Raw genomic sequence first — 11,548 nt, forward strand, 5'->3', positions numbered from 1 at the left:
CATAAGTTGGGAAAGGTTAATCCGAGGTTTAATAAATCCAATTACTCATTATCAACACCAATTAGTACCCAATTAGCCCTAATTTCATCAATAGAAGAAAACTCTCAAATTAGAAAGGAACCCTAATTTCCATGACTTTGATTCTTGAAATAAAGGAAGAATTCAAGCCTAGAAGCTAATTACTCAATGATTAGATGGTAGAAAATAGTAAATAAATCAATAAAACACAATTAGATTAAAATAGATTTATAATCAACATCCTAGATTTCATAAACCCTTCTTACCCAAATAGCTCATTAAACTACCATGGATTCCATTCTTAAGCATAAGAAAATCACAAACAGAGGAGTAGGAACTTACCAAGGAAGAATTTACCCCAAAAGCTCTGGAAATTGGCCACACAAACACTCTCTAGGTTAAGAAATTGAGAATGGAAGGAATGGTTCGAAATTAGGTAATATAATGTCACTGATTCAGTGATTTTTGCATCCGCGTACACATTGTCCGCAGATGCGGACTCGCTTACGCGTATAAAGGACCCGCAGAAGAGGATTTACTTGACACCTAATCCTTTCATGTCTGCGGGCCAAATCCCATATGGGCAGACTCGGAGAAGCGGAAACACACCCGCAGAAGCGGGACATCAGTAAACCAAATATTCCTCCTAAAATCCCAATTTCCATCCAAGACCTCTCGGATACAAACCAAATATGCCGACATATGTAAAAATGCTCTACGAACTCAACCGTGGCCTCGTAAAATCCCAACGGAGGTCACATTGACTCGGTCAACCTCCAAATTGTCAAAACTAAGTTTCCAACCAAGGGTACAAAATGCCCCCGAAAGCCTCGGGAACGGGACCAAACACTCCACCAAGTCATAAATGACCCTTCGGAACTCATGAAATTGATGGAAATCCGAAAAAGGTCTGTTTACGCAAAAGTCAACTGTTGATCACACATTTTTCACTTTAAGGTTCTGATTTCCTCAAATCCTACCATGACTCGCCTGATGACCTCGAAAATAGGGTCCCCCATCTCCGTGGGTCAAAAATAATCTAATGGGGCTAATGAAAGGGTAAACGGGGGCAAAATGGTCAAAATGCGCATAACGACCAAACGGGTCGTTATATATATGTGCAATTATGATTTGTATATATCAAATTAATTTTTTTATGTCAATAATTATTAAGTATCTCTATAACAAATAATTATTACTATTTTTGTGCGCAGTGTCCACCATGAAATTGATGACAATGCTCTACTAGCCATCCTAATGAAAGCACATGATCATCAAATATCCATACAACTTCTACAAAATGCTACTTTCATTCGACGACAACTTCTTGATATGTACGCAGGTGTAAAAAAGACGAAGGTTACAATTTCTTAAAGACAAGGCAAAAACCTTAAGACGTGAAGTATTTGTTACCATAAGTGACGTTGCTCATATTCAGATTTGAACTATGTGTTGTTGAAATACCAGAGAAGTTAATATTTTCTATCTTAAAATAACTGCATAAGAAAAGGTTATATAATTTGTTGACTGTGTACAATTACGGACTATAGTATTAGTTACATAAATAATAGAAAACAATGCTAATAAACTTTTCTCTCTCTTGAAAATGAAGGGTATCATTTCAACTTCACGTGATGGTAACTTCCAGTAAGATAGTGTTTTGGAACGATAATGAATACTGATTGTATAAGTTCATTATTCATCAATTTGAGCATGCATTCTTCCCTTTCCATTTTATTCCAATTCGTTGCACACTTATTCAATTACCATTTCTAATGTTTTAAAAAGTTTCTACTAATTAGCATGGTCGAAAACTAGTAGGATAAAAGGTTGCAGGAGGCCACCAATGAATATGTTGTCTGATTCATTACTTATCAAAAATTTATTTAGGAATCATATTAGGTTACTATAATTTTGGAAAAAATTTAAGTCCACATACATTAATTTAATTTCACTTGAATGACTTACTATAGAATTTATTTGGTAAACCTTTACATTTTGGTTTAGATTTGATTTTCCAAGTCAAACATGATTTACTCAAATTTCTATATGATAACAATGATGAGTAAGCAATAATTCCTTGTTATCTCGTATAAATATAGTAATAATACACTAAAAAAAAAAAACAAAGATAAACAGGGAAAAGTAATTATTGTGAGACTTAAATTCATATTTGGTTAGAGAAATCTGTAAACTCTATATAAGTAACAATGATTCCAAAGAACGTATTAAATTGGTCCATTCTTAACAGAGCGGGTGAGGAAGGAACTTATACTGTCACGACCCAAAATCCCACCTAGGCCGTGGTGGCACCTGACCCTACTCGGTATGCGAATCAATTAAAAGGTAACCACAAAAACTAAGACATCAAATAAAAAAAGTGCAACAAAATCACATAACAATAATATTTCGTAATACGATGTAAAAAAAATTCATAATAATGCGATGCGGAATTCTACAGTACAACTCCCGAGAACTAGTGTCACAAGTAAAAATCTACTAAGAATTGAATATACAACTCTGAATAAGTAAGGCACAAGTTTTGTTTGGAAAATAACAAAAGAAAGACCCCGGGCTATGAAGAACTAGATGGCAGCTCAACTCTATACAACGCTCGTCCCGTTGCAAATTTAACATGTTTGAACACCATGGTTTGAATCTGTGTGTATCAACTATATATGCTAAATTTGGCGGCCGTCATGAGGCATATGGAAAAAAACCTGAAACCCTAAGTAAATACAAGTCCAATGAGTCCCCACTCAAGATAAACCCCAACTCCTTCCCAAGTTTGGCCAATGATGTGATCACTTGCATCCTCTCAAAAATCCCTGTTGAATCTCTTCAACATTTCAAGATTGTAAGCAAACCATGTTTTTAAAATTTAACATGTTTGAACACCATGATTTTCCTTGAATCAAATTCTACGTGCTACAGATTTATCCATCTTGTTCACGGAAAGTTTTGCTTCCTTGAGAATTCCTTGTGACTAGAAATTCGTGGAAAGTTTAGCTTCCTTGACAATTTTGTGGGACCAAACTATCAAACTGTATATTTTTTTTTTTGGTATTTTAATTTAAATTTTGTGATCATGCAGAATTTTCAAGGAAGCTAAACTTTCCAAGAATTTGTAGTCCGAAGGAATTCTCAAGGAAGCAAAACTTTTCGCGAACGAGATGGATAAATCTGTAGGAGGCAGATTTTGATTCAAGGTAAACCATGGTGTCCAAACATGTTAAATTTCAAAAATTATGATTTGCTGACAATCTTGAAACGTTAAAGAGATTCAACATGGAGTTTTGTGGATGCAAGTGATCACATCATCGATCAATTTGGGGAGGAGTTGTGGTTTTTCTTGCGTGGTGAAGACTCATTGTACTTGTATTTACTTAGGGTTTCAGTTTTTTTCCCATATGCCTCATGACAGTGCCAACTTTAGCATATATGGGGGTGGGGGTGGGGGGGGGGGGAGGGGATTGGAACTTGATGTTACAAAATGAACATTTTAGGGGTTTATATAGGATAAAAGGTTGAAGGAGGCCATCAATGAATATGTTGTCTGATTAATTACTTACCAAAAATTTATTTAATAATCATATTGCGTTACTATAATTTTTGGACAGAAGTAAGTCCACATACATTAATTTAGTAAGTGCACATACACTAATTTAATTTCCCTTGAATGACTTACTATAGAATTTATTTGGTAAACCTTTACATTTTGGTTTAAATTTGATTTCCAAGTCAAACAAGATTTACTCAAATTTCTACATGATAAAAATGATAAGTAAGCAATATTTCCTTGTTATCTCGAATAACTAGAGTAATAATACACTAAGAAAACAACGATGAACAGGGAAAAGTAATTAGTGTGAGACTTAAATTCATGTTTTGTTAGATAAATATGTACACTCTATATAGGTAATACTGATTCCAACGAACGTATTAAATTGGTCCATTCTTAACGAAGCGGGTGATGGAGGAACTTATACTGTCACGACCCAAAATCCCACCTAGGCCGTGATGACACCTAACCCTACTTGGTAGGCGAATCAATCTAAAGGTACAAAAACCAAGACATTTCAAAGAAAAAAAGTGCAACAGAATCACATAACAAAAATATTTCAGAATAATACGATGCAGAATTCTACAGTATAACTCTCGAGAATTAGCGTCACAAGTAAAAATCTACTAAGAATTGAATATACAACTCTGAATATGTAAGGCACAAGTTTTGTTTGGAAAACAACAAAAGAAAGACCCCGGGCTACGAAGTGTAGCGTGAGTACAAAATCAATGCGTACTTAGCAAGTATCACCAATCGACCCCAACAAGGTAGTGGTAGGGTTGCCCTTCAAAATACTTGCATTCATCGTGATCAATTTATATAATCCTAACAGATAAAGAGTTACTGCATAAAGTAGATGTAACGGAACAATATCATGAAAATACACAGAATCACCATGCATATAGAGAAGATATGCACAGATTCAACTCAATATCATAGTAAAATGCAAAGAATCAGCATATATAGGAGATATCCACAGATTCAAGCCAACGACATAGTAGAATACACAGAATCCGCATATATAGTCGATACACAAAGATTCAAACCATGGTGTTCAAACATGTTAAATTTGCAATGCGACGGGCGTAGTATTTTTATTTTAATTAAAATCCAACAAAATACAGTATGATAGTTAAATTTTCTAGTACCATGGAATTTTCAAGAAAGCTAAACTTTCCACGAATTTCTAGTCCCAAGGAATTCTAGAAGGAAGAAGACCTTTCCACGAACAAGATGGATATATCTGTAGCATGCAGAATTTTATTGAAGGTAAAAAATTGTAGCAGGCAGAAAGATTGTTGTAACTGTATTTTGTTGTGCTTTAATTTAAATATTTTTCAGATTTTTGCGTGACTTTTGATGAGATTCTTATGCTCGGTGACGCTTGGATTGTTGTGTTGCAGTTAGCAGCTTTTGTTCTGGGTTGTGTTAAACATTTGACTTTAGCCCCTTCCATTATGGAATGTCATGTTATTTTGTCAAAGATGTTATTTACTTAAAAAAAAACAAATAAAAAAACTCAAAGACCTGCGCATACAAAAGTTTGTAGTTTGAAGAAATATTTGCAAAATCCTCCTAGTATTCCTCCTAATAATTTTTGGGGCACCTCTGATGCTAAGAGACAAAAGGAAAATGGTTCATTAAGTGAGCAAGATTCATAGTCTTTTTCTTCTCTTGACGAACCACTGTCCTAATAGCTTTACGACTTGTTTAGATGGTTGTTACTTATCGTTTCAAAATATATTGCCTTATACAATGTTGTATTGTATTATGTTATATGTTTTGTGTGGATATAATATATGAATAAATTGTATGAGTATCATTTATTGTGGTTTAATAACATTCTTACCGTTTAGTTTGACTAGATCATACTATACAATAACTAATTACTTTACTAGAATACACCTAATTATCGGTTGCAAATATTAGACTTATTAATAATCACTCACAAAATCTTGAGCAAGTAATCATTTCGTAAAAACACAAAAAGGAAAAAATACGTAATGATCGCGTAAGAAGCCTGGAAGAGAAGTACATATAATTTATATTGCAAGCTGACCAGAAAGAAGTGGTATAGATAATGAAAACCATATAATATAATGGAAACAAAATTTGGTATAGGGAGACGCTAGTTTGCAAAATAGGGTAAAGAGTAAATAGGATTATCAAATAATAAGTAACTTTAGGGCTGTTCACAGTTTTGGTTAAAACCAAAACCAAACCGAAAATTTAACCAAACCGAATAAAAAAACCGACATTTGGTTTGGTTTGGTTTTAAATTTGAAAAACCGATAATATTTGGTTTGGTTATGGTTATAGTAAAAAATAACCGAATAAATAACCGAACCAAACCGATAATTATATACATAAAATTTATAATTATTTATATGTATAATATTAACTTTTCATAAATAATTAAAGATATTTTATACCTTTTAATTATTAATTTAATTTTGGTCTACTTATTTTTAAGGCCCATGTCTTAAAAGAATATGTCCAAGTCCAACAATCCAAGCCCAACTCTAATAAGTCGTAAGCATAAGGGTAAAAAGTTAAAATCCTACTATCTCTTTTCATTTTACATTATCGGCACGTATCTTTCCCTCAATATGAAGAAAGTTCGCCCTTGTGGTCATGTGAGGAAAAAAGAGCTTCATAAGAAATTTGAAGAGAATGTAGAGAGAGAATATTTGAATTGTCACGGCTAGTCATAAATTGAAAAACCGAACCAAACCGAACCAAACCGACAATAACCAAACCGGTGGTTATTATTTTACTTGGTTTGGTTATGGTTTTAGACATTTAAAAACCGACTAAATTGGTTTGGTTATGGTTTTAACCAATAACCGACCCAAACCGAACCATGAACACCCCTAAGTAACTTTATAATAGGTTAAATAAGGTAACGGACATACGTCAAATCAGTTGTTACGTAAAATAGACATTTCCATTGTTAGGTTATAATTAATGGTCAAGATAATATAATATGATAAAAAAAATTTAAATAACAATCAAAAAATATATTATATTTAAAATAACTTTACGATATAATACAATGGGAAACAACCATCCAGACAAGCTGTTAATAATTTCCCACTGAAAACCTATTGGTGTCTTCTCCTCTATATATAGCTACTTATAGCATCTCTTCTCTCCTAAGAGTATTGTAACACACAAGGTCAAGGGCGTCAACTTAACTGCTCCACTATGTTTTGCGTCATATTAATTGAGCTATATATCAGAAGAAGAGGGAGTTTCTTGATTGTTCCATCATGTTGCCTTCAGCTCCAACTCGGTTCATAGATTACCAATACTCTTAATTTCTCTTGGGTCTGGAAGTAAAAAAATACCAAATAAGATTAAGTTCTTCATTTAATTATGCTACCTTATTCGACTTACAAGAAAATCCTATTTAGACTAGTAACATTGACAAGCAATACTTTTCCTGCAAGGTCTAAGTGATGAAATTCTGATGCACATTCTCATTGAATGCAATACTGTAAAAAAATATTTTGGCATAACATTTGTATTTAGACTTTGTCTACCTTTAATAAACATATGCATTAAGGGATTGGATTGCTAAGATTAATTTTATACTAGTATGATATCTATTCCTGAAAATTATTGTTTTGTATTTGGCCCATATAGGTTAATAGAGATAACCAGCAGTACAAGACAAAATGGTTATTGCGGTGGGGACAAATGGTCACCTAAAAGTCTGATTCTGGTCCCTAAAAGTTATTAGCGACCAGATCTGCTGGTTGTAATGGGCTCCATGCTAAAATTCAGTAATGACGAACAAGGGATTGTGAGACCACCCATTGGATGATCGAAGTTGAACTATTTTACGGCTTGAGTTAACAAGTATTGAAATAAAGGCTAGCTTTAGGGACAAATGTATGTGTTCATTTTGGGGCACCTGAACTCATTGTCTTTCGTAAAACTAGATATTTTATATACATATCTTCTACAATTAGTCTAATAGTACCTGCTGGAACCTGCTAAGGTTTGTCCTGAATTTACTACCTTATTTGAATTCTACCATAATTGTGTTTTACTTCAGAAATATTTCTTGTTAGAAAAAGTTTTCTTTTTGGAAAAGACTCTACCATATTTATCCTTTTCTTGGAGAAGAAGTTTTGGACTTCTATAAATAGAAGATCTATTCATCTCATACAATAATACAATAACATCTACAATGTAGTCACTAAAGAGTCTCGTTTTGGGGGAGATTATTCTCCCAATAGATTTTATGCTTTTTATATTAGTTTTCACAATATATAGGTCAATTGACCAAATCATATTAATACTAAGTTTCTTTTAGTGTGTTTTTGTTTGTCGTCTGATTCATTGTCCTTCAAGGGTTTGCAATTGTTCGCTTCCATATGACGCCCTGTTATTTCGATCCCAACAAGTGGTATCAGAGCCAATGATTCAACGAGGTTGTAGAAAAGTTCAAGGTGGATCAGTTCAACTTGCAACCAAATCGACGGTAATGAAGATTTTTGTCCAAAAAAAAAAAAAAGATATCTGGAGTACTACATGTGGGGACCATTTTAAATCATATTTTCAACAATCCTGCTGCTGCATATTTTTAAAACAAAAATAATTTTTAACTTATGCTTACTTTAACGCATGAATTCCAATTTTCAACTCATGCTTTCTTTTAATGTATGAGCTCAAATTCAACCCTGCTTACTTCAAACGCTTTGGTCAATTTCAACCCATGTTCACTTTTAACGCATGGACTCCACTTTCAACCTATGCTTACTTTTAAAGCACAAGGCTCAAATTTTCAACCATACCTATTTTTAACCATGGCAAGCAGCAGTGATGAAGATTATGTGAAGATGGAGAATCAAGATTATTTTGCCATAAAATGTGCCGAGGCGAGATTTGTTAGGGTTTGTCCCGAATTTCCTATCTTATTTGAATTCTACCATAATTGTGTTTTACTTCAAAAAAGATTTCTTGGTAGAAAATATTTTATTTTGTGGAAAAGGACTCTACCATATTTATCTTCTTCTTGGAGAAGAAGTTTTGGACTTCTATAAATAGATGATCCATTCATCTCATACAATTGCATAATAGCATCTACAATGTAGTCACTAAAGAGTCTCGTTTAGGGGGAGATTATTCTCCCAATAGGTTTTAAGCTTTTTATATTAGTTTTCACAATATGTAGGTCAATTGATCAAATCATATTAAATATTATGTTCCTTTTAGTATGTTTTTGTATTTCGATCCCAACAGAACCCATACTACAAAAATGTTTCATGGCGCACATTGTTAAAAGCTTAGTTATTTACCAAGAGAAAAATGGACCAATTTCCACTAAATGCATTCTTTTTCCTTTCTCCAGTAGTGAGCACCCATGTTCTAGAAATCACAGATTCGCCTTTGGCTGGCTTAAGTATGACATTGGCATGACGAATCTCTTCCACTAGCTCTCTCCTACATATACTGCACAATGACTTTTGGAACACCTCCAGAAGTTGAAAACCTCCTCAAGATTCTACATTACTTTGAATAGGAGGAGTCATCTTGATATCCACAATGATATACTTTTTAACTTCTAATGATGACTTAAAAGAAAGAATGACGGATTTTTGAGATGTACACAGCAAGTGAAAGTTTGTTTGCACGTCCGGGGGCTTGTATTTTGCTTACAATTTTTTCTAGGTATGTGTATATACAAGTTAGTTGTAAGTATAATATCCAGGTTTAATGTTTGAAGCGAATTTGGTGGCCACTAGTGAGAGAGACACGATGGCACATGAAGCTTCACATGGTTTTGTTTACTCTGTCATTATCAAGTATAGAACAACAACATTAGGCCCCACTTTTATTTTAAGGACACCCTTAAAATACAATCCACAAAAACTAATGCCAAGATGGAAATCTAAAGGTAACCTATCTACATGACAAAGAAGAGAGCAGAACATGGTTTGCTTGCAAATGTTCATTTAATGGTTTCAAATTGTTGGCATTGGTGAGAAGTACCAAGTACGCCCTGATATTATAGCTAATAGGCCTGATAGTTAAAAAAAGAAGAAACTTATTCATCCACAAATTTTAGGCCCCATATCAATATGTCCAACAGGCATCAGAACATGGCTTTGTCGTCGGTGGTTAGTGACAAAAACATTAGCTCCAACTCAAGGCCTGTCCACAGCCTTTTATATAAATAATCCTCCATTGATGGTCCTTTTTCATCATCGACCGCACGCATTATCAATTCAGCTATCAAAGGTCTCTAGATTTCATATTTAATTTCTTGTTTCCAGTCTTCCAAGAAAAAATGGCAATGCTCAGCGCTAAGAAACTCATCAAGATGGCCAGGAGATGGCAGAAGCTTGCAGCCATGCAGAGGAAGAGGATTTCATTTCCATGAAATGGCAGTGATGCAGATAGTTCCAGCAGATCGTCATAATCCTCTATAATTGAAAAAGGCCATTTTGTAGTATATACAGCTGATCAAGCCCGCTTTGTCATTCCATTGACTTACCTTGAAAATGAGGTCATTAGGCAACTTTTAAGCATGTCCGAAGAAGAGTTTGGGTTGCCAAGTGGTGGCCCTATTACATTACTCTGTGATTCAGCCTTCATGGACTACGTCGTTTCACTAATAAAGAAAGGGGTAGCTGCAGAAAATCTTCACAAAGCGTTGCTCCTCTCAATTCCTTCATGTTGCTGATCAACTTCTTCTTTGCACCAAGAAAGTGGAACTCAGCAGATTCTTGTTTATTGAGTTAAGGTCAACATTCTTTTTGTACACCCAGCTCAAAAATAGTTTCTAGACAGGGTGGAGATTGAAGAGTACACAATTGTAAAGCAAATCATACAGATTGAATGTAATTTAATCAGAAATTTACCATATATGGTCATTATGAGAAGTCCAAATAATCTAATCTTGGATTGGTATCTTTTATGTATGAACTCAACTTTGTTTAGCACAAGCGTTTCACTTACTGCGGCACCTCTTTGATCGAAGAAAGTCTCGATGATATGAAAGCTTGAGACTAAGGTGATCAATCAATCAGCTATGGCTCAAATCCAAATTTTGCAGCGTCAATTAAATGGATAATCTTTATCAATTATGTACGTTATGATCAGGTCCATTCGTTCCACCTATTGATTTGTGTCCACATAGGATATGGTAGCTTGTATCAGACAACCTTCCTCATAGTATAATCTATATTTATGCTATATGCACCCACTTTAGGGTACATCCTCTAACAATAAGTTCAAAATAAATGGGATAAGATGCAATAATAAGCAATTTAGCCATATGTACATTTGCTTCTTTCAAAATAGATTCCAGGAATGAGTAAGTAAATTTTTTTTTCTTTTACTAAGCTGTCACATCAAAATCTTTCAACTATGTAATTTCTTGTTACTTATCACAAAGGTCATTCTTATTCCGCTAAATGACACTTTGTTGGATGTGCTAGTTTGTACCACAAGGTGAAGCTGCTGCATGCAAGTGATTAATTGTTTTGGATTGGGCTCCTCTCCATTTCCCTTCTCTCCATTTTCCCCAAGTTCTATCTTGGATTAGAGACACATGGCATGGATTAGAATTAATAGCTAAGATTTAATTGACTAAAATAAGGCCCTAATCATGATTACATTATTAATAACTTATTCATAAATATATTAGAATATTTTTCTTTCTCTCCCTATTTACTTTTCCTACCCAGTAAAATATTTTTTCTAATTTACCAGATTATTTTTTGCCACATAATTTTTTTCCCCTAATAGACCCATTATTCAATTGGTGATATTTTTCATTTTTTCAATTATGATGCTTACTAATTCACATAATATAGACCCCATTATTCAATTGGTAATTGTATATTTCTGAAAGAGTTGTCTATATTCTGACAATTATCACTATTAAAGAGTTATCATGATTGAAAAAAAGATAGAGTCTTAAATAGGAAGAGAGAGAAAGTATTTTAA

The 11,548-nt window shown here is 33.8% G+C and overlaps 1 pseudogene; it reads left to right on the top strand.

Annotated features, from left to right (window-relative positions):
• The first annotated feature begins 9,705 nt into the window (after positions 1 to 9,705).
• Positions 9,706 to 11,079, top strand: LOC132060686 (auxin-responsive protein SAUR68-like; annotated as a pseudogene).
• The last annotated feature ends 469 nt before the right edge of the window (positions 11,080 to 11,548 follow it).

The sequence above is a fragment of the Lycium ferocissimum genome, chromosome 6 (assembly GCF_029784015.1).
Source record: "Lycium ferocissimum isolate CSIRO_LF1 chromosome 6, AGI_CSIRO_Lferr_CH_V1, whole genome shotgun sequence".
Lineage (NCBI taxonomy): Eukaryota > Viridiplantae > Streptophyta > Magnoliopsida > Solanales > Solanaceae > Lycium > Lycium ferocissimum.